We start from the raw sequence: 20984 nt of genomic DNA, 5'->3' as shown, positions 1-20984 counted from the left end.
GCAATTCAGTCATGCCTTAGGTCATTTTCTTACTGTGGTATATCTGTTTCTTTGAGGTGTAGGGTTTGATTGATCTGGGTTTGATTGTATCAGTCTGTCCACTTATCTGTGTTCACTGATTGCTTAAGCCTATGGGCGAGGTTGAAGAGTCAAAAATGAAACTAAAATGCACATCGCTTGGATCTTGTACGGAAAACGCAGTGGCTGCTCTGCAAAGACATATACTGAAATTGTGTAAGAACTAATGTAGTTTAAAGTGCTGTAGCTAAGCCAGTTAGTGATTTAGTATAAGTGTGATATCTGCATTGCTCTGAGATAAATCAGATATACACAATATATCCAGCAACCCAGCGTAAACATAAGAGATGCATGGACAAATTCTTTTACAAAGATTTCCCTACTTTGAGGATGGTTAACAATAGTCCTAGAAAACCAGGAACCTGGATACTTTTCAAAGTTCTTGAATTGGAGCATTGGAAGTGTTTTTTTTCCATGGTACCAAGTTTCCACTTCCAGAATGATGCTGCATTTGGTCTCTATCTTAATTGTGACGGGCTGGAATCCTGGTCTTGGGCATTTTGTCAAAGCTGCCTGACTGTGCATTAGGATAACATTGTCCAAGTTTCAAACAACAGCAACTTCTAATGTAGTAAAATGTCCTCAGGCAATTATCAAACAAAATTGGACACTGAACCACATAGACATTAGGACAGGTGAGCAAAAAAAAGGTTGGCTTAAGAGGTAGGTTTTAAGGAGTGTCTTAAAGGAGAAAAGTAAGGCAGAGAGGTTCAGGGAGGGAATTGCAGAACTTGGGGCCTAGGGAGCTGAAGGCATGGCTGCCAAGGGTGGAGCAGTGAAAGTCGGGGATGTGCAAGAGACCCAGAATAGAGAAGCCTGGAGATCTGAGGATTGTAGGGCTGGTGGAAGTCACAGAGATGGGAAGTTACAAAGGATTTGAACAAAAGGATGAGAATTTTGAAGTTGAGGCATCACAGGATCCAGATCTGGGAGTGGGGAATGGTCCCTCAGATTTTTGAAATGTGTTAGTGTGCATTTCTTGACCTTCGCATCCAGTAAGTGATTTTGGGTGTAGCACGTAAGCATTCCACCTTGCTAGCTAACAAATAGTGGGTTTGAATATTGGGTTACAGTATCTCTGTTCAAAAACTCTCTCCTTTCTCTTTACACTTACTGTCAGACAGATGTTTTTCATTCGCTCTAAAGATCTGTCTTTTATTCCCCCATTTCCAAGTAACTTGCTGGAAGAAATGTGCTTTGGCCATTTTGAAAGCAATAGTCTGCAGAACAACTACAAAATAGAATAATGCTGGGAATCTGGTTAAGAGGAACAAACCTCCAACAATCAAGTGGGCATTGAGCCAAGTGATGGGACTTACCATAAATTTCCATATAATTCTGCTTAAATGAAATGTTGCAAACATTCAAGTACAAAACACATGAGTATCAGACTTATCAAATTGCCGTTAAGAGAATACAAGCAGTATGAAGTAAGATTTTACATTTAGAAGTAGAATTTGTTTATTGGTTGACACGCACTTCTGTCCACTTTTTATTGACTTTTTTTTTTAACCAGCATTCCCCTAAATGCACAAAGTGCATTTGTTTTGTTCAAGTGTGGAACAGCATGGAGTCAAGAGTGTGCCTCCGTGCTGCTGGCTTGAATTGTGCTAAAGAAAGTACCAGCATTAAAACTAATTTGGTATTGGCATCTATTTGGCTGACAAATTGGAAACCTATTGGAGATGGCAGTTGCCAACAGTTGCAGAATTAAGCAACTAAGCAATTAAGTTACAGAAGAATGCTGTTTAGGAGTCCTATTGTGAGATGAGTAAATTTCAGTATAATAAGAGCATAGAAATAGGAGGGGAGATAGGCCATTTGGCCCTTCAAGCCTGCTCAGCCATTCAACATCATGGATGATCAACCTCAACTTCACCTTCCTGCACTATTGCTATATCCCTTTATTCCTTTAGTATCCAAAAATCAATTGACCTCTGCCTTGAATATGCTCAAGGACTGAGCATCCACAGCCCTCTGCGGTTGATAATTCCAAAGATTTACAACCCATTGAGTGAATAAATTTCTCCTCATCTCAGTCCTAAATGGCCGATGTCTTATTCTGAGACTGTGACCCCTTGTTCTGGATTCCTCAACCAGGGTAAACATTTTTTCAGCATATACCCTGTCAAGCCTCTTGAGAATTTTATATGTCTCGATGAGATCACCTTTCGTAACTCCAGGAAATATAGGCCTAGTTTTCTCAGTCCTTCCTCATCTGACAGGCTCCTCATCCCAGGCACCAGTCTGGTGAACCTTTTGTTGCACTCTCTCTAGCAAAAGTATGTCTTTCCTTAGCTAAGGAGACCAAAACTGCATACAGCACTCCAGGTGTGGTCTCACCAATGCCCTTTATAATACATAAAGTTTTGCACAGAGCCTGCATCACGGTTTAAATGTGTCCATAGCACACACAAACTTTTCCAAATTTCTCATATGAATTAAACATTTTGCCTCTATTGATTTACTGTGTTTCATATCAACTCTCCCATCTTTTATGATTTCCTCACTCGCGGTGAACAATGCGACAGGAGATCTAAATTTAATCCCCCAATTCTCATACTTTTAAATTGAATTGATCTTCCAGAAAAACATTTCTGCTTTGTTTTGGGGAGAGCAGGGCCAGTGGAGAAAGCATTCTATTTTGTCACTGCGATGTCTTGAATAAATAATAAAATGTCTTTCAGTGTGCCTTGTGCTCTTGATGAAAAGATCCATCAAGCATGAGTTTTTTAAAATATCCTGTTGACTTTTTATTTTTGAAACCCATATTCATTTGATTCTTTTAAACCCTCTCTTTCTTTTATCCAAATGTCACTGGTACTCACTACCAACATACTCATGACTCATTGCATAAGTTGGCTTGGATGTTGCTGTTATACTCTGCAAGGATTTGTTTCAATGGTGGTACTTGCTTAAGGATAGTGCAAACCGCCGGCATGCTCGTGTCTCCGTGCTGTTCTGTTCTTGAATGTTGGTTTTTAAAAAAGCGTTAATAAAGAGTGGACATAAGTCTGCACCAACAAACGCATAAACTGTTTTAATAAGATGTAACATCATAATTCATACTGCTTGCAGTTTACAATTAAACAAACTTGCCAAAATAAGAATTGCACTCAGATTGGCACCATGAGTTTTGAATTGATTAGATTAGATTAGATTAGAGATACAACACTGAAACAGGCCCTTCGGCCCACCGAGTCTGTGCCGAACATCAACCACCCATTTATACTAATCCTACACTAATCCCATATTCCTACCAAACATCCCCACCTGTCCCTATATTTCCCTACCACCTACCTATACTAGTGACAATTTATAATGGCCAATTTACCTATCAACCTGCAAGTCTTTTGGCTTGTGGGAGGAAACTGGAGCACCCGGAGAAAACCCACGCAGACACAGGGAGAACTTGCAAACTCCACACAGGCAGTTTCCAGAATCAAACCCGGGTTCCTGGAGCTGTGAGGCTGCGGTGCTAACCACTGCGCCACTGTGCCGCCCTGTGTTTCTGAGGGGAGGGGAGGGAACATCAAATAAAATTAGATTAAAATAATCTACTGTCAAAAAAATTGCCGAGTATCCTCTGAACTTAAATGTGCTTTAACGAGAGCCTTTCAAAAAGCATAAGAAATCTTCTGAACTATCAGTTGTGTTGTGGTGCAAGGAAAGTCAAACCCCGAATCCAGTTTCCTGCTTGCCCTCGGAGATGTGTCTTAGAATTATACAGCATGTAAAGAGGCCATTTGTCCCATTTTGCCTGTGCTACCTCTTTTTTTATTTGTTCATGGGATATCGTCATCACTGGCAAGGCCAACATCTATTGCCCGTCCCTAATTATCCTTGAGAAGGTAGTGGTTGGTACACCCACAGTGCTATTAGGTAGGAGGTTCAACCGACGATGAAGGAGCAATATAATTCCAAGTCAGGATGCTGTACGACTTGGAAGGGAACTTGGCAGGTAATGGTGTTCCTAAGCGCCTGTTACCTTTTGTCCTTCTAGGTGGTACAGTTTGGGGCTTTGGAATATGCTGTTGAAGGCTTGGCGAGTTGCTGGAGTGCATCTTGTAGATAGTATACAATGCAATCCGTGGTGCGCTGGTGGTGGAGGGAGTGAATGTTGAAGGCGGTGAATGTGGTGTTGATCAAGCAGGCTGCTTTGCCGTCGATGGCGTTGAGTTTCTTGAGGGTTGCTGGAGCTGCACTCATCAAGGAAAGTGGGGAGTATTCCATCACACTCCTAATATTTGCCTTTTTAGATGGTAGAAAGGCTAAGGGGAGACAGAAGGTGAGAATTCCAAAACTATGACCTGCTGTTACAGCCACGGTATTTGTGTGGCAGGTCCAGTTGGGTTTCTGGTCAATGGTGACCCCCAGGATGTTGATAGTGGGGGATTTAGCCATGGTAATGCTATTCAATGTCAAGGGAGATGGTTAGATTCTCTCTTGTTGGGGATCGTCATTGCTTGGCACTTGTGTGGCATGAATGTTACTTGCCACTTTTCAACCCAAGTCTGAATGTTGTCCAAGTCTTGCTGCATGTGGGCACAGACTGCTTCATTATCTGCGGAGTTGCGAATGGTACTGAACACTATGCACTCATCAGCAAACATCCCCACTTCTGACCTTATGAAAGGAAGATCATTGATGAAGCAGCTGAAAATGGTATGGCTAGGACACTAATCTGAGCATGTCCTGGGGCTGAGATGATTGGCCTCCAACAACCACAACCATCAGGGAGAGGGTGTTGGGGTCTGAAGTTCTGTTAATGGATGATAAATACCTGGTAGTTCAAGATAATAGGGTGAACAGGTGTTGGGTGTTAATTAGTTAATTGTATTCAAGTGTGTATATATAAAGAAGAGCCAGCCAGCACTGGCTGGTGGTGTTGTTTGGAGAGCAGAAGTAAGCTGTGTGACAAGCAATAAACAATAACCAAAGCATCCTCGTCTCAGTGTCTTCACAAACAGGCTTGGAGATCCCTCTAACAGAGGATGCAGAATATTCCACAAGTTGTCATGTCTGTACCAATGGCATAGCGAGGACAGGTATTGAGGTCCTATTGTCAAACTTTCAGGAGCTATGGAGGAAGTTTAAAAACTGCAACTTCCAAGGTGGTAATCTCTGGATTATTCGCAGCGCCACGTGCTAGCAAGAGTCAAAATAAGAATATAGGGAGGATCAATGTTTGGCTTGAGGCATGGCGCAGGAGGGAGGGCTTCAGATTCTTGGGAAATTGGGACCAGTTCTGTGGTAGCAGGCACCTATTTAAAAGAGATGGGTTGCACCTCGACAGGACTGGGACCACTGTTCTTGTGGGGAGGTTCATGACTGTAGTTGGCGAGGGTTTAAGTTAAACTGGCAGGGGATGGGCAGCAAATAGAAGTAGAAGAGAGGAATGAGAGCGTTGGATTGTATCTGCAAAGGAAGTAATGCCGTATTCAATAGGGCAGACTAAGAAGGACTAGGGGACACAATCTCAGAATAAGAGGTGGGCCTTTTAGGACTGAGATGAGGAGGAATATTCAAGAATGCAAAGTGTTCTGAAAAGATAGGGAAGGAAAAAGGGAGTGGGGTGCCAATACCAATTAGGGAAGACATTTTAGTGTTAGAAAGAGAATATCCTTGAGGTGGCAAGGATAGAATCCATTTGGCTAGAGTTGACCAAGAAAAAAGGACCACGCTATTGGGAAGGGCAGGGGGAGTGAGGTGGACTATTCTGTAGGCTTCCAAATACAGATAGAGACTGCAGCAAATCTGCAGGGAAATCAAAGATGTGCAAGTACTATACCACGGTGATATTGGGGGTCATTATCCCAATTAATATTTGGTTAATTAATGAGAGCAAAAAGTTCTGGAAATACTCAGCAGGTCTGGCCGCATCTGTGGAGAGAGAAACCGAGTTAACGTTTCAGGTCTGCAACCCTTCATCAGAACTCTTTTTGGTTAATTAATGTTGGAATAAAGGGTAAGGAGGGGGAAGGAATTTCTGAAATGTGTTCAGGAGAATTTCCTTAACCAGTAAGTTCTGTGGATCTGGTTTTGGGAAATGAGGTGGGCCAAGTCTACAGCTACAGGCTAGGTACATTCCAACAAGGGCGAAAGGTAGGGAACCAGAGCCAGGGATCCTTGGATGATGGAGATAGAGACTAAAATGAAAGGGAAAGAGGGTGTCTGATGCAAGTCGGATGAATTATTCAAGTGAGAACCGGGCCAAATACAATAAGTTGAAAGGGGAAGTGAAGAGGAAAATAAGACTGGCAAACAGAGAATATGATAATAGAATAGCAGTTAACATGGAACCCAAAAATCTTCTACAAATGTGTAAAAAGTAAGTGGATAGTAAGAGGTGAGGTGGGGCCTATTGGCGACAAAGGTATGCAAACATATGAATTAGGAGCAGGAGTAGGCCAATCGGCCCTTAGAGCCTGCTCCGCCTTTCAATACGTTCATGGCTGAGCTGATTACTCCATCTTCCCACTTACCCCCGATAACCTCCAACCCCCTTGCTTTTCAAGAATCTATCGACCTGTCCCTTAAAAGATATTCAAAGACTCATGACACTGAGAAAAACTTTCTCCTCGTCTGTCTTACATGGGCGACCCCTTATTTTTAAACCTCTAGTTTTAGATTCTTCCACAAGGGGAAACATCCTTTCCACATCCACCCTGTCAAGACCCCTCAGGACCTTCTTATGTTTCAATCAAGTCGCCTCTTACTCTTCTAAATTTCAGCAGATATAAGCCTAGCCTGTCCAATCTTTCCTCATTAGACAGCCCACCCATTCCAGGTATTCATCTAGTAAACCTTCTTTGTACTGCCTCCAATGCATTTACATCCTTCCTTAAATAAGGAGACCAGTACTGTACACAGTACTCCAGATGTGGTCTCACCAATGCCCTGTATAGCTGAAGCGTAACCTCCCTACTTTTGTATTTAATTCCCCTCACGATGAGCGATAACATTAGTCATAGAGTTATACAGCACAGAAACAGGCCCTTTGGCCCATCGTGTCTGTGCTGGCCATCATGCACCTAACTATTCTAATCCCTTTTTCCAGCACTTGGCCCGCAGCCTTGTATGCTATGACGTTTCAAGTGCTCATCTAAATACTACTTAAATGTTGAGGGTCTCTGCCTCTACCACCTCTTCAGGCAGTGCGTTCCAGATTCCAACCACCCTCTGAGTGACATTTTTTTTTCTCAAATCCCCTCTAAATCTCCTGCCCCTTACTTTAAATCTATGCCCCCTGGTTATTGACCCCTCTGCTAAGGGATAAAGTTGCTTCCTATCTAACCTATCAATGCTCCTCATAATTTTGTATACCTCAATCGTGTCTTCCCCCCCCCCCCCCCCCCCCCAACCACTCAGCCTTCTCTGTTCGAAGGAAAACAACCCTAGCCTTCTCAGTTTCTCTTTATAGCTGAAATGCTCCAGCCCAGGCAACATCCTGGTGAATCTCCTCTGCACCCTCTCCAGTGCAATCACATCCTTCCTTTAGTGTGGTGCCCAGAACTGTACACAGTACTCCAGCTGTGGCCTAACTAGCGTTTTATACAGCTCCATCATAACCTCCCTTCTCTTATATTCTATTAGAACAAAGAACAAAGAACAGTACAGCACAGGAACAGGCCATTCGGCCCTCCAAGCCTGCGCCGATCTTGATGTCTGCCTAAACTAAAACTTTCTGCACTTCCGGGGACCGTATCCCTCTATCCCCATCCTATTCATGTATTTGTCAAGATGCCTCTTAAACGTCACTATTGTACCTGCTTCCACCACCTCCCCCGGCAGCAAGTTCCAGGCACTCACCACCCTCTGTGTAAAGAACTTGCCTCGCACATCCCCTCTAAACTTTGCCCTTCTCACCTTAAACCTATGTCCCCTAGTAACTGACTCTTCCACCCTGGGAAAAAGCTTCTGACTATCCACTCTGTCCATGCCGCACATAACTTTGTAAACCTCTATCATGTCGCCCCTCCACCTCCGTCGTTCCAGTGAAAACAATCCGAGTTTATCCAACCTCTCCTCATAGCTAATGCCGTCCAGACCAGGCAACATCCTGGTAAACCTCTTCTGTACCCTCTCCAAAGCCTCCACATCCTTCTGGTAGTGTGGCGACCAGAATTGCACACAATATTCTAAGTGTGGCCTAACTAAAGTTCCTAATTACTTTCCTAATTACATGTTATACCTGCATACTAACCTTTTGTGATTCATGCACGAGGACACCCAGCTCCCTCTGCATCTCGGAGCTCTGCAATCTCTCTCCATTTAGATAATATGCTTTTTTATTCTTCCTGCCAAAATGGACAATTTCATACTTACCCACATTATACTCCATTTGTCAGGTCTTTGCCCACTCACTTAACCTATCCATATCCCTTTGTAGCCCCCTTATGTCCTATTCACAAGTTACTTTTCTACCTATCTTTGTGTCATCAGCAAATTTAGCAACCATACCTTCGGTCCCTTCATCTAAGTCATTTATATAAATTGTAAAAAGTTGAGGCCCACAGATCCCTGTGGCACACCACTCGTTACATCTTGCCAACCAGAAAATGACCCATTTATACCTACTCTCTGTTTCCTGTTAGCTAGCCAATCTTCTATCCATGCCAATATGTTACCCCCTACACCATGAGCATTTATTTTGTGCAATAACCTTTGATGTGGCACTTTATCAAATGCCTTCTGGAAATCTAAGTACAGTACATTTACTGGTTCCCCTTTATCCACAGCACATGTAACTCTCTCAAAGAACTCCAATAAATAGGTTAAACATGATTTTCCTTTCACAAAACCATGTTGACTCTGCCTGATTACCTTGATTTTTTCTAAATGCCCTGCTTATACTGTCTTTAATAAAAGCTTCCAACATTTTCCCTAAGACAGATGTTAAGCTAACTGGCCTGTAGTTTCCCGCTTTCTGTCTCCCTCCCTTTTTGAATAAAGGAGTTACATTCGCTATTTTCCAATCAAATGGCACCTTCTGCGAATTGAGGGAATTTTAGAAAATTAAAACTAATGCATCAACTACCTCACGAGCCACTTTTTTAACACCCTAGGATGAAGTCCTTCAGGACCCGTGGACTTGTCAGCCCGCAGCTCCAACAACTTGTTCAGTACCACTTCTCTGATTGTAATTTTCTTGAGTTCCTCACATGCTTAAATGCACAGGGCAAGGCCAGAATACTTAATGAGTCCTTTGTATCAGTATTTACTAAGAAGATGCTGATAAAATATTGGTAGAAGCAAACATCATAGAGGTAATGGACGGAGTGAAAATTGATAGGAAGGATGTACTGGAAAGGCTGGCTATGCAGGCTATATATCGCCTGGTTTGGATGGCTTGCATCCCAGGTTGCTAAAGGAAGTGGAGATATCGGAAGGGTGTAAGGACAGTCCTAGTAACTACAGGCAAGGTCGTTTAACACAGTGGTGGGTAAGGTTTTAGAAACAATAATCAGGGAAAAAATCAGCAGGCACTTGGAGAGGTTTGAGTTAATTTAGGATAGCCTGCATGGATTTGTAAAAGGCAGATCACGCTTGACTAATCAAATTGAATTTTTTAATGAAGTAACAGAGAAGGTTGATGAGGAGAATGCAATTGATATTCTCAATATGGATTTTAAGAAAGTAGCACATAAAAGGCTGGTTAACAAAATTGAGGCTCATGGAATAGGATAAAAAAATCAGCTTAAGGACAGAAAAGAGTGAGTTGTGTTAAATCTTTGTCTACCATCCTCCAGTCTGAAAAACAATGGTGTTCCCCAAGGGTCAGTGCTGGGACAACTAATTTTTTGATATATATAAATGACTTTGATATTGGAATACAGAGTAAAATTTCAAAATTTGCCAATGATTCCAAACTTGGAGGAATGGCACTCAGTGAGGATGATATCAATCGACTGCAACAGGACATAAATAGGCTAACAGAATGGTCAGGCAAGTGGCATATGGAATTTAATACAGAGAAATGTGAGGTGATGCATTTTGTCAGAAGGGATAGGGAGAGGTCATATAGACTTAATGGCACTGTTCTAAAGAGTGTGCAGGGACAGAGGGACCTGGGTTCCATGTGCGCAGATCCTTGAAGGTGGCAGGACATATTGAGAGAGTAGTTAGTAAAGCATCTGGGATCTTGGGCTTCATAAATAAAGGTATTGAGTTTAATAGCAGGAAGTCATGCTGAACCTTTATAAAGCTCTGGTTAGGCCACAACTAGAGTATTGCATCCAGTTCTAGTCACCACACTTTAGGAAGGATGTGAGGGTCCTTAAGAGGTTGCAGAGGAGATTTATCAGAATGGTTCCAGCGATGGGGGATTTTAACTACCAGGTTAGGTTGGAAAAGCTGGGATTGTTCTCCTTGGAGTACAGGAGATTGAGAGGAGACTTGATAGCAGTGTACAAGATTATGACAAGTTTAGGTAAGGTTGACAACTAAAAGTTGTTCCTATTACCTGATGGTAAAAGGACTAGGGGACTCGTATTGAATGTTTTGGGCAAGTGATGCGGGGAAGAGCTTTTTCATGCAGCATGTGATAATGACCTGGAACTTCTTGTGGAAGCAGAGACAATCAGTGATGTCAAAAGAAAATTGGATGGGCACTTGAAGGAAATATACTGGCAGAGCTAAGGCGATAGAACAGGGGAATGGGACTGACTGGATTGCTCTACAGAGAGCCAGCATGGACTTAGGCCAAATGGTAGCCTTCTACGCCATAATGACTCTATGACCATTTTCATTTGTGCTAGGTAGGATTCCAACCAGTGGAGAGTTTTCCCCGTGATACCCATTGACTTCAGTTTTACTCGGGTCCTTGATGTCCCCCTCGGTCAAATGCTGCTTTGATGTCACGAGTAGTCACTCTCGTCTCACCTCTGGAGTTCAGCTCTTTTGTCCATGTTTGAAGCTGAGTGGTCCTGATATATAAATGTTCATATTTAGTCATTTACAGTAATATTCTGCATTGCTTGAAGAACCAGAGCACGAGGGATGAATGGCCAAAGGCTCTGCACTATAAGGGATTTTGAGGGAAATTTGGCAATATTCATTATTGGTAGAAATGTTTTAAGTGTGCTGTTTTGACTGCCATTTGACTCTGTTGATAGTGCTTTCTCACCTCTCATTCAGAAGTTTACAAGTTCAAGTCGCACTTTGCACTTTTGTGTCGTATCTAGCTTGGCATTTCAGTGCCGTACTTAGAGGGTACTGAATTGTCGGAAGTTCTGCTTCTAGATGAGATGCTAAAACAAAGGCTGCGTGAGTTTTCCTAAGGTAGATGCAAAAGACACATGGCACAATGTTCCTCCCTTAACTGATGCTACCAACAAAAAAAAATTACCGAATGATTCATTAATTTACAGTTTGTGGCACCTTGCTGTGCACAAATTGGTTGCCACATCTGCTGACAAATGACTACATTTCAGAAGTAATCCATCCCCATTGTAAAACGCTTGAGAGGTCGTGCTAACGAGCTAAATAAATGTAAGTTCTTTCAGGAAACTTGAATTCCAACCGATTAGAATCCTGAATTTATTGTAAAGTCTCAATTCACATGCACCTATGTTTGTTTCTGCATGCTGCATTAAATTCTTTAACCCTGTTTAGTGACAGCTGCTGTGCATAGATCTTGTGTGGTGGTGCCTGATCGTACTAAAGCACAGCTGCCCACTTCAGTCCTGCTGCCAATATCCAGAGGTAGCTGGAGCATTCACTGGCCTATCCATCTTGTCGGTGGGATCGTGTCAAGCCTGTTTGTGCTCACAGAAACCTCCATGATCAAATTGGTGAGCCATTCAGGCTTGTTATTTGTTTCCAGCTGCACCCTGTTGCGATTCAAGCCACAAAAGAAAAGATCAAATAATTGGGATGGCCTCTGCATCTGCTTCTGCACGGACAGTATTGAAAATATTTGTTCCTCCACCTGCTGAGAAAATCTGCTGTCGTTAAAACTTGTATGCCATGCCTCAGAAATTTTGGCTTACCTGCATTCCTTTGGATGGTTTAACTGCAAGTATAAATAGATCTGTGAAGATTGAAAACGCTTTGTCTGGTAGTCAAAAATAGTGTCTTCTCGGCACAGGCACCAAAACTTGATATGTTCCAAAATGGATTTACTACAGAGCAACAGTAACTTGCATTTATATGGTGTCTTTAATGTAATAAAATGTTTCAAGGGATTTCACAGGACCCTTATCAAACAAAATTTCACACTAAGCCACAGAAAGAGAAATCGGGGCAGGTAAGCAAAAGCTTGGTCATAAAGGTAGGTTTTAAAGTGCGCCTTTAAAGGAAGGGAAGTTTCGGGAGAAAATTATACAGCTTGGGGCCTTGGCAGCTGAAGGTGAAACAAGTTAAAATCGAGGATGCTGAAGAGCCCAGATATCTGAGGGTTGTGGGGCTGGAGGGGAAGACAGAGATGGGGAGAGGAGAGGCCATGTCGAGATTTGAAAACAATGGTGAGAATTTTAAACTCAAGACCTTGCTGGACTGGCAGTCAGTGTAGGTCAGCAGCACAGGTGTGATGGGTAAACAGGATTTGGTGCGACAATAAAAATAATCAAGAATTGTACCTTCTTGCCACAGGCACAAAAGCGTGACATGTTCCAATATAAGCATGTTGCAGAATTGGGCCATTATAGATTAATTTGCAGCCTTCATTTGTTTTGGCAAAAATCAATTCATATCAATGTTAATTGTTTGAAGAGCCTAGGGAACAAAAACATTTTTTGTGCTTGTTTTTTCAAAACACAGTGCCTTGTCTGACTGCGAGTGGAGGAGAAAGAATGGTAGATTTTATATGACTTCAAGTCTGCAAATTGTCTGTGGACTAACAGCTTCCAACATAGATTTGTTCAAACCTTTTTTATATTACCCAACGAGATTTTATAGAGGGAGGAATCTGAATGTTGTTAAACTACACCCCCACCCCCCCCCCTCTATCTCCTTCACCCTCACCTCCAAAACATGCCCAAGGAATTCATGGACTACTTTGTCACTAAGATTGAGGCCATCCAATCAGATGCCTCTGCCACTAGCCTCCCTTCCCCCTAGTTCACTGGGTCAAATCTCATCTAAGGTTCCCCAACTGCCCTAGCCCCAAACTCGCATCTTCCTCTAGCTTCTCTCCTATCTCCCTTCATGCCCTTTCTGAGCTCATCTTGTCCATGAGACCCACCTGCTGCTCCCTTGGTCCTATTCCACTAACCTGCTGACCATCTGACTTTTCTTCCTGGCTCCCACATTCACTGATACTGTTAACGGTTCTTTCTCCTCAGGTACTGTCTACCTTTCCTTCAAATCTGCCATCATCAACCCCCTCCTCAAAAAATCAACTCTTGACCTATGTCCTTGCAAACTGCCATCCTATTTCCAACCTCTCTTTTCTCTCAAGTTCCTGAATGTGTTGTCACCTCCCAAATCTGTACCCCAACAGCCTTTGACATGCTTGACTACACCATCTTCCTCCAATGGCTGACACTGTTGTCCAGTTGGGTGGGATTGCACTTGCCTAGTTCCATTCTTATTTATTCTGTCATCGTCAAAGAATCAGCTGCTCTTATACTTTTATCTCTGGTATCTCCCAAGGATCTATCCTTGGCCCCCTTCTATTTGTCATCTACTGCCCCTTGGAGATATCATCCAAAAATACATCTGTTTTCATATCTACGCTGATAGCATCCAGCTCCATTTCATCACCATCTCTGTTAATCATTCCACTGTCTAAGTTGTCAGACTGCTTTTCCAGCATCCAGTTCTAGATGAGCAGAAATCTTCTCCAATTAAATATTGGAAAGCCTGAAGCCATTGTCTTCGGTCCCTGCTACAAACTCTGTTGCCTACACCAACTCCATCCCTCTCCCAGGCAACTGTCTGAGGCTGAACCAGACTGTTAGCAAACTTGGTGTCTTATTTGACCCCGAGATGAACTTCTGACCATCCATCCACTCCATCACTAAGACTGCCTATTTCTGCCTCCGTAACATCGCCTAACTCAATCCCTGTCTCACCTCATCTGCTACTGAAGTCCTCATCCATGCCTTTGTTTCCTCTGGACATGATTATTCCAATGCACTCCTGTCCCGCCTCCCATGATCTACCCTCTGTAACTTGAGGTCATCGGAAGCTCTGTTCCTGTCCTAACTTTCACCATGTCCTGTTCACCCATCTCCCCTGTGCTTGCAGACTTCCATTGACTCCCAGTTAAGCAACGCCTCGATCTTAAAATTCTCATCCTTGTTTTCAAATCCCTCCATGGCCCCTCCTTGGCTTTGTAACCTCCTACAACTTACCCAGATAGCTGTGCTCCTCCAATTTTGGCCTGTTCTGTATCCCTGATTATAATCGCTCCGCCATTGGCAGCCATGCGTTCAGCTGCCAAGCCCCTAAGAGCTGGAATTCTCTCCCTTAAACATCTCCACAGCTCTACCTCTTTTTTTTCCCCCTCCTTTTAAAACCTATTTCTTTGGTGAAGCTTTTGATCATCGGTCCTAATATCTCCTATGTGGCTCTGTATCAAGTTTTCTTTCATCAACACTCCTGTGAAGTGCCTTGTGATGTATTTACATAGCACCATTAACATAATAAAACAAGTTGTTAGCAGTTCGCCCCCCAAGTCATCTGAATGAATTGATGATCTTTAAAACTATCCCTTGACACAGTAGTAATGTCACTAGGCGCTGGAGAGTAACATTGAGATGCATGAAAATTCTTGATTTCTGCTTGCTTAAAGCTCTTCTCAAGGCCCAAATGTACATGAGCTATTTTCCAAAGCATTGAAACCTATTTTAAATTTGGAATTCACAATGATTATTCTTTAAGCTGTACTTGAGTTGATTATTCCTCAAAACAAAATTTCCAATGAGTTAGATCAGCTGGCTTTTCAACTTCCTTTCTGTTTCAAGAATCCTTTGGGATAAATAAAAGAATTAATGCCTTATTTGTTTTGTCATTGTACACCAAAGTGTTTCCAATTTTCTTACTGCCTTGTTAGTTTTACAATGAACCGGTGTGAACTTCTCAATGCATTCTATCAGATCGGCAATCATTCGTCATTTTCTAGAATCCGCTTTGATTGCACCTGTGATACAATTTGAATCATTTTGGGTGCCCTGTGCACTCTGAGACTATGAATGGAATCTCTAGAGATCCTTCTTTCCCATCTAAAAGTGTCCTTCGCCAGACTTTCTAGATATTAATTGTTTTTATGCCTCAAAATATGTGTTCCTCAGTTTTATTGATAGTGCCAAGTTGCTCCTTTCTTTCCAGTATAATTTGTGCTCTGTTTTCTCATCTTACTCTTCTTCCCTGCTCCTTCCCTCACTCTGACATGTTTCTATTGACATCAGCTGCTTTCTGATACCTTGGCCTTGTGTGAGCATTAATGGGTTATTCAACTATGAAAAGCATCAGAATCTTATTCTCGCCCGACATCCAACTGGAGTTGCTGAATAGCAATTAGGAGAGGGAACTCTGGCTATTTTTCCCCTTTCCTGCCTAACCCAAGGGCACCGAGGCCAATTGTTGCATTTAACTTCTGCCTTGTTCATGACCAATGAGCAATACAGACCCCAAATTGAACTGGGACCTTCCGACCTATGTTGTTAACTGCTTTCTTGGGTCGTGGCTTTAACTACTGAGGCATTGGGACAGCCAGTAATCTTGGGCCTCATTTAAACTGCTACGTGTCCCTAGGGCATCAATTTCGGGCGACACTGGCAGCAGACTTTAAATAAGTCACAGGAGGGGGGCAAGGAGGTTATCATGAAAGGTTGTGGGGTGGTGGGGAAGGGTGGCAGGGTGGTAAAGGCTGGAAATAGAGTGGGGGGCCAATAACAGTCTCGGTAATCCTGTTCCTCCTGGCTCCACAGGCAGGGTTTTTCTCAAATAAAAGTCCAAAGTCCTGACGCATCATTGCAGACCTCCTTACATTTGTTCCAGTGATTATACACTCTTCGCTTCACAAGGGAGTCCTGGATGAATAAAAAATAAACAGTCTTAGAGTAACGTTTCAGTTAATGATTGGATGGGACATTGGGTTGCTTAAAACACAATCTTTTCACCCCTTGAGGTCTGGTTTGGCATCCAGCCCCACAAAAATAGAATTTTTTTTTTATTTGTTCATGAGATGTGGACATCATTGGCAAGACCAGCATTTATTGCATAACTCTAATTGCCCTCGAGAAAGTGGTGGTGAGCTGCTTTTTTGAACCGCTGCAGTCCATGTGATGACATAAAGGGATATGGGGATAGTGTGGGGAAAAAGGCATTGAAGTGGATGATCTGTCATGATCGTATTGAATGGCAGAGCAGGCTCGATGGGCTGAATGGCCTACTCCTCCTATGTAGGTATACCCGCAGTGCTGTTGGGGAGGGAGTTCCAGGATTTTGACCCAGCGACAATGAAGGAATGACCATATGTTTCCAAGCCAGGATGGTGTGAGACTTGGAGGGAACTTGCAGGTGGTGGTGTTCCCATTCATTTGCTGCCCTTGTCCTGCTAAGTGATACAGGTCATGGTTTTGGAAGATGCTATTGAAGAAGCCTTGGTGAATTTTTCTAGTACATCTTGTAGATGGTATACATTTAAGGGAACATTTCAGAATACTCAGAATAAGTATAAAGAAAAATTCTAAGGGGAGGACCCACCATCCGCGGTTAACTAAAGAAGTTAAGGAAAGCATCAAACTTGAGGAAAAGGAATATAATTGTGCAAAGATGAGTGGCAGTGCAGATGGTTGGTCAGAATATAAAGAATGGCAGAGAATGACTAAAAGGTTAGTCAGGAGACAGAAATTAGAGTATGAGAGGAAGCTAGCTAGAAATGTAAAAACTGATAGCAAGAGATTGCACAGGTACTTGAAAAGGAAAAGAGTAAGTAAAGTGAGTGTTGGTCCTCCAGAGAGTGAGAGTGGGGAGTTAATAGATAATAAGGAAATGGCAGATGCAATGTACAAATATATTGCTTCTGTCATCACTATAGAGGATACAAAAAACATTTGGCAATAGCTGTAAATCCGGAGGTGGAAGGAAGAGAGGAACTTAGTGAAATTACAATCACCAGGGAAGCGGTACTGTCAAACTAATGGAACTGCGGGCTGACAAGTTCCCGGGTCCTGATGGATTTCATCCTAGGATCTTAAAAGAAGTGGCTAATGAGGTAGCAGATGCGTTGGTGGTAGTTTTTGAAAATTCGCTAAATTCTGGAAAGGTTCTATCAGACTGGAAAGTATCAAATATAACCCCTCTATTCAAGAAGGCGGGAGGCAGAAAACAGGTAACTATAGGCCAGTTAGCTTGATGTCTGTCGTGGAGAAGGTGTTAGAATCGATCATTAAGGAGGTTGTAGCTGGACACTTAGAAAAACTCAAGGTAATAGTCAGCATGGTTTTGTGAAAGGGAAATCATGTTTAACCAATTTGTTGGAGTTCTTTGAAGGAGTGACATGTGCTGTGGATAAAGGGGAGCCTGTTGATGTACTGTATTTGAATTTCCAGAAGGCATTTGACAAGGTGACACATAAAAGGTTATTGCTCAAAGTAGGAGCTCATAGTGTAAGAGGTAACATATTAGCATGGATAGACGATTGGCTGGCGAGCAGAAAACAGAGTATGCATAAGTGGGTCCTTTTCTGATTGGCAGGGTGTGACAAGTGGAGTCCCGCAGGGGTCTGTGCTGGGGCCTGAACTTTTTACAATTTATATCAATGACTTAGATGAGGGGCGTGATGTCATGGTAGCTAAATTTGCAGATGACACAAAGATAAGTATGTTGTGAAGAGGACGTAAGGAGGTTGTAGACTGACATAGATAGGTTGAGTGAGTGGACAAAAACCTGGCAGATGAAGTATAATGTGGGAAAATGTGAAGTTGTTCTTTTTGGCAGAGTATGACTTAAACGGAGAACGACTGCAGAATTCCGAGGTACAGAGGGATCTAGGTGTTCTAGGCATGAGTCACAAAAAGTTTAATGTGCAGGTACAGCAGGTCATAAAGAAGGCTAATGGAATGCTATCATTTTATTACGAGAGTAATTGAAAATAAAAGCAAGGATGTTATGCTTCAGTTATACAGGGCATTGGTGAGACCACATCTTGAATACTATGTGCAGTTTTGGTCTCCTTATTTAAGGAAGGATGTAAGATTTACTGGATTGATAGCTGAAATGAGCTGGTTATCTTATGAGGAAAGGTTGGACAGACTGGGCTTGTTTTCACTAGAGTTTAGAAGAGTGAGAGGAGACTTGATTGAAGTTTATAAGATCCTGAACGGTCTTGACAAGGTGGATGTGGAAAGGATGTTGCCTCTTGTGGGTGAGTCCAGAACTAGGGGGCACTGTTCTAAAATTAGGAGTCGCCCTTTTAGGACAGAGATGAGGAGAAATTTTTTCGGAGGGTTGTGTGACTTTGGAACTCTCTGCCTCAGAAGGTGGTGGAGGTGTGATCGTTGAATATTTTTAAGGTGGGGGTAGATAGATTCTTGTCAGGCAATGGAATCAGTGGCTATCGGGTAGATGAGTGTGTGGAATTCGAAACGCAAACAGTTCAGCCATGATCTTATTGAATGGTGGAGCCTGCTCGAGGGGCCGAATGGCCTACTTCGCCTTGTTTGTATGCCACTGTGCACCAGTGATGAAGGAAGTGAATGTTTAAAGCGGTAAATGGCAGACAGTCAAGCAGGCTGCTTTGTCATGGATGTCCAGGAATGCCTACCTTGAAGAAGTTCTGCTCTTCTCTCCGGGATTTTCGTTTGTCTCTTTTACCTTGTTCACTAATATTTGTCAGTTCCGATGAAGGGTCACTGACCCGAAACGTTAACTCTGCTTCTCTTTTCACAGATGCTGCCAGACCTGCTGAGTGGTTCCAGCATTTCTTGTTTTTATTTCAGATTTCCAGCATCCGCAGTATTTTGCTTTTATATTATTGTCATGGATGGTGTCTAGCTTCATGTGTATTGTTGGACTGTCCTCATTCAGTCCAGTGGAGAATATTCCATCACATTCCTAACATGTGATTTGTAGATGTTGGACAGGCTTTGGGGAGCCTGGAGGTGAGTTTTTCACCACAGAATATCCAGCTGCTGACCCACTCTTGGCTGGATAAGTTAAGTTTCTAGTCAATGGTGATCCCCCAGGATTTTGATGGTGGGGTATTTGGTAATGGTCATGCCCTTGAATGTCAAGGGGATGTGGTTAAATTCTTTTTTGTTGGAGATGTTCATAGCATTTGTATGACACGAATGTTACTTGCACTTATCAGCCCAAGCCTGAATGTTGCTCAGGTCTTGCTGTATGCAGTATTGGAGGAGTTGCGAATGGTACTGAACATCGTACAATCATCAGCCCACTTCCCCACCTCTGACCTTTTTGAAGGAGGAAGGATCGTTAATGAAACAACTGAAGATGGTTGGACCTAGGACACTACCCTGAGGAACTCCTGCAGCGATGCCTGGGTCTGAGATGATTGGCCTTCAATAACCACAAACATCTTCCTTTGTGCTAGATATGATTCCAGCCAGTGGAGAGTTTTCCACTGACCTCAATTTTACTAGGGCTCCTTGATGCTATAGTCAGTCAAATGCTGCCTTGGTGTTAAGCTCAGTCACCCTCACCTCACCTCTGGAATTCAGCTGTTTTGTCCATGTTTGGATCAAGGCTGCAATGAGGTCTGGAGCTGAGTGGTCCTTGTAGAACTCAAACTGAGCATTGGTGAGCAGGTTATTGCTGAGTAAGTGCTGCTTGATAGCACTGCCACTGACACCTTGCATCACTTTACTGATGATTGAGAGTAGACTGATGTGGCCGTGATTGGCCAGATTAGATTTGACCTGCTTTTTTGAGAGCAGGACATACCAGAGCAATTTTTTTATTTTAAAAGCAAAATACTGCAGATACTGGAAATCCTGAAATAAAAACAAGAAATGCTGGAAATACTCAGCAGGTCTGGCAGCATCTGTGCAGAGAGAAGCAGAGTTAACGTTTCGGGTCAGAGACCCTTTTTATTTTGTTGTGTAGGTGTCAGTGTTGTAGCTGTACTGGAACAGCTTGGCTAGAGATGCAGTTAGAACTAAAACCAAAGTCTTCAGCACTATTGCCAGAATGCTGTCAGGGCTCATAATCCTTGCTGTATCTGACCCACTCACCTGTTTCTTGCTACCCTGTGGAATGAATCGAATTGGCTGAAGACTGGCTTCTGTGATGGTGAGGATCTCAGCAGGAGACTGAGATGGATCATTCACTCGCCACTTCTGACTGAAGATAGTTTCAAACTATTCAGCCTTGTATTTTGCACTTATGTCTTGGCTCTGCCATTGTTGAGGATAAAGATGTTCCTCCTCCTCCAATTAGTTGTTTAATTGTCCACCATCATTCACAACTGGATGTGGCAGGACTTCAGAGCTTTGATTTGATCCATTGGTTGTGGGACTGCTTATCTCTACCTTTAGCATGTTTCTTCCACTGTTTAGCTTGCATGTAGTCCTATGTTGTAGCTTCACCAGTTTGGTATTGCATTTTAAGGTATGCCTGGTGCTGCTCTGGCATGCTCTCTGCACTCCTGATTGAACCAGAGTTGATCCCCTGGCTTAATGATAATGGTCGAGTGGGGGATATGCGGACCATGAGGTTACAGATTGTGATTGTATCAATTCTGCTCCTGCTGATGGCCCATAATGCCTCATGGATGTCCAGTTTTGAGCTGCCTGGTCTGTTCTGAATCTATCCCTTATAACCCTATATGGTGGTCACTCTTGACAGTACTGTCATGGACAGCTATATCTGCAACAGGTAGATCGGTGATGATGAAGTCAAGTAGTTTTTTTCCCCTCATGCTGGTTCTCTCCACCTACCGCAGGCCCTGTCTGGCAGATATGTCCTACAGGACTCTGCCAGCTCAGTCAGTA

The 20984-nt window shown here is 42.9% G+C and overlaps 1 protein-coding gene across 1 annotated transcript in view; it reads left to right on the top strand.

Moving 5' to 3' along the window:
* The window catches only part of LOC137373311 (neurexin-3-like), an 883651-nt gene that overhangs the window by 227079 nt on the left and 635588 nt on the right, over positions 1 to 20984 (top strand). The window lies entirely within an intron of this gene.

This window comes from Heterodontus francisci, chromosome 9 (genome assembly GCF_036365525.1).
Source record: "Heterodontus francisci isolate sHetFra1 chromosome 9, sHetFra1.hap1, whole genome shotgun sequence".
Lineage (NCBI taxonomy): Eukaryota > Metazoa > Chordata > Chondrichthyes > Heterodontiformes > Heterodontidae > Heterodontus > Heterodontus francisci.
This window is presented reverse-complemented; position numbering and strand designations above follow the sequence as displayed.